The sequence below is a fragment of the Pteropus vampyrus genome, unplaced genomic scaffold (assembly GCF_000151845.1).
Source record: "Pteropus vampyrus isolate Shadow unplaced genomic scaffold, Pvam_2.0 Scaffold75, whole genome shotgun sequence".
Taxonomy (NCBI): Eukaryota; Metazoa; Chordata; class Mammalia; order Chiroptera; family Pteropodidae; genus Pteropus; species Pteropus vampyrus.
Window position 1 is genome coordinate 1,007,893 of NW_011888856.1, and position 3,720 is coordinate 1,011,612.

General features: G+C 45.6%; 1 pseudogene; it reads left to right on the forward strand.

Moving 5' to 3' along the window:
* The first annotated feature begins 255 nt into the window (after positions 1-255).
* On the forward strand, positions 256-374 carry LOC111741278 (annotated as a pseudogene).
* Positions 375-3,720: the final 3,346 nt, after the last annotated feature.

Genomic DNA, 3,720 nt, shown 5'->3' on the forward strand with positions numbered 1-3,720 from the left:
GCCCGGTACGAAAATATGAGGCGACCTCCCTTAGCTTTATCACCCATCCCCCCAAATTGCTCCTTTTATAGCTCTTCGGTAGAATAATCTATTTTCAACACTATTTGGACTTTTAGCTTCCAAAGCAAAAGAGGCCAAATTAGGCTCCATTTCCTTAATGTTTTCGATACCTTTATTTTCCTTTCAACCACTGTCCTTCTCAGGGGAGAAATTATTCTCTCCTCAGTTAAGGAAGCAATTAAAATTCCAGAATGGATCTACGGCCACACCACCCTGAACAAGCCCGATCTTGTCTGATCTCGGAAGCTAAGCAGGATCGGGCCTGGTTAGTACTCAGATGGGAAACCAGTTAGGAAGACCAGGTGCTGTAGGCGTAAAAAATAAAAAATAAGGGATTATAAACTGACAAGGTCCTTGCAATCTGTGAGGTCAACCAAGGGTTGCCTCACCTAAAAAAATAATAATGATAATATTAATTAATTAATTAATTAAATTTAATTCCGGGATGGAGTTGCCCCACTACACAAGCTTTGGGGCCAACACCTCCCTCCCCTTGGCTTCTCCCAGGGCCCTGGCCTCTCTTCACAAAAGCTCTTGCCCCAAGTGGAGCCTCTTTTAAGGCTCCTGGAGTAGAGATGCACACCCAATTCTGGGCTTCTCCTGCCACCCCGAGGCCATATCTGAAAACTACATATGGTCTCTAGTCCCTGAAAAATTGTATTGCCTCTTTTTTTTTTTTTGAGATATCATTGACATATAACATTTTATTTGTTTCAGCTGTACAACATAATTAGATATTTATATATATTACAAAATGTTCTACAGTAAGACCACAATACGTCTAGTTAATGTCCATCACCACACAGTTACAATTTTTTTCTTGTGATAAAAACTTAAAATCTACTCTCTTAGCAACTTTCAAATACATAATCCAGTGATATTAACAAAGTCACTGCGTTATTTTATACTCCATGACTTTTGTTTTCGTTTTTTAGATTCTACACGTAAGTGAGATCATGTGGAATTTGTCCTTCTCCAACTGACTTATCTCACTTAGCATAATGAACGTGGATGGTCCTTGAAGGCTTTGGGTTGTTTCGTTTTTTTACGATTAGAAGTTACTATCTCTACCTGTTAATCCCCCACTTGTTCCCCAAGCCTCATTTAATGCTTGTTCCCTCCAGGAGGGGTCCCCCTGAATCCACTCCTACCCCAGGTTGGATGAGGTCCCCGCCGTGGGGCTTCCACAGCTCCGATGCCCATCTCTAGCATTTCCCTCCCGACACTGTATCAGAGACATTTGCTTCCCCATCTCCTTGACTAGGTGGTAATCTCTTTGAAGACAAACTTGTCATCTGTGTGTCTCCAAGGCTGGGCACAGAAAAGTCTTTAAAATATATGTGGAAGGTAAGGAGAGAGGGAGGGAAGAAGGGAGGAGGGACAGAGATGACTCTGGTAATAATATATGAGGACAACCTCCCGTACTTACTGAGCACTCACGGTGTGCAGGCACCGTGCTTTATATTATGTATCCCAGGCTATCAGGACTAATACCCACCTCAGGGGTCCCAGCCTCATCCGGCAACTGAAGGGTTAATGGCTGGTCTACCAGGGGCCTCCCGGACCCTGGTCCTGCACATCCATCACCCATGGCCAACATATGTTCCCATTTGTAAAATGAGACACCATGAGGCTGATGTGAGCACTGGCTGTCAGAAAGCTTTGCATGCAGTACCAGCGTGAGGTCTCTACTGGCTCATCCTGAACGCACTGCGCAGAGCGGGGAAGTCCAGACACACAGGAGCTCCAGCCCCAGGACAGCTAGCCAGACGATGCTGGTCCAAAGCTAATGTGCACCTCGGAGTCAGGCTCGCACAACTCTGTTCTCCTGGGACTGTCATTGATGTTCTGATGAAGGTCAGGTCGATCAAAACCCACTGCTAAGCCTAAAATGGTGGGGGCCGAGGTGGGAAAGGGTCCCCTGACAAGATCCAGGGTCTCCCAGGACTCGGTCCTCAGCATCTACCACCATGGCACTGCCATGCGAAGTCAAATATAGAGTGTCTCCAGTCTAAAGGTGACGGGACCTGAGCTTGACCTGTGGGCTTTTGGTATCAGTTTCTTTGAGGAAGGCACAGTGGTTCTGGGTGGTGGTGTCAGCCACGTAGGATTGAGTGGAGCCGAGGAGAGAGCCGAGCACAGGCTTGCATGGTGGAAGGACGCTCTTCAGAAGTGGACCTAAGCGAGGCCAGCAAGGCTGGTAAACCAGCTGGCCATGGTAGGACCAGAAACAGGCCCTGAAAAAAACTAGATGTTTTCATGATTCTGACACTCTTTTCCCTCTGATTGTCCTTTAGGGTTTCTTAGGATGATCATCACAGCATCTCTGTTGCAATGTGGGGAAGCCAATAAAAGCATATACATTCAAAAATGGGAAAAATCTATAGAGAAATGAGCAGCGTATTCCAGAAGCATCAGGAATCAGAATGTGAGGACTCTGAAGTGAAGGGAAACCTTGGGACTATTTGGGGGACCACTAGGCCACCCCTTCTTCCTCCCTCCCAGCCCCCACCACAGTGGATCCTGTCCTCACAGCATTTCCAGCCCGTATTCTTGCTTCTCATTCCCATAGGGCCTAACTCCATGCTGGGCAATGCATATGCCTTGTTGGTGCAAAAATCAGAGAACATTGCACAGTACTCCATCTTCTAGTCTCCACAAAAAGTCTATCATCCAAATCCTTCCAACCTTCCCAAAGTGAACATCTTATTCACGCCACACCACCTGATCAAGGTCATTTTCTTGTGGTAAAGCGAAGTGAGTCTCGATCTGATAATGTTACATTAAGAATTATTTTTCCTTCCTAAAAGCCACCTCTAATTTGTTCCCTCTAGTAATAGCTATAAAAAGATTTAGTAGCTAATGTGCCATCTGACTTCATTCCAGAACATGGCACCAAGTCAGAAATTCTTTTTCAGAATCAGCCCAACTTAATTGGTTTGCCACTAATTCCTTTTTTCTTATATAGATGATTTTTTCCACTCACGTCTTCACCTCTCTTCTACTCATAAGCTTGCAAGTGACACATCATCTTCCCAACCCAGTCACACAATTGAGAAGTTGTAGAAGCCATTTATGAGAGAAGTCACCCTCTTCTCTCCGTGAAGGGACTAACTGCCTCCAGTTTCGTTCTGGCTCCGGGTCAAAGGGCTCCATCCCCTTCCCACATCTCCAGACGAGCGTCAGAAAGCCAGGGACCCCTAGGGAGGTGCATCCAGCTCAGCGTGCCCAGCACAGCCGGGTTATCACTCCCGCTTATTGATCTGCCTGACTACTGCTCAGGAGATGAAGAACTAAAGAGCTGTGCGATAAAATACTTATTTTGGAAATAATGAATCCAGGTAGGAGGGAGTGTTTTATTACACAGTTTCTAAAATGTGAGCACTTAAGGCTCTTTCATTATCATATATTATTACAGCTCTATAAAAATCATTTCTAGGAATCAGTCCCAAAGTGTCACAGCCTCCCAAAAGGAGCTAGAAGGCTGAGTTTAGAAAAAAGCCCTGTAAATAGAGAAATTTAACTTGCGATCCTCCGCATGAAGACTCGCCCCAGCAGTATCCTCACTAGGGACGTGACCGAGCCTCTGAACAACGCGGTGACGGAAAATTCTCATGCCACGACTTCCAAAGAAAGCAACTTATAACGGAGAGAAGGTGG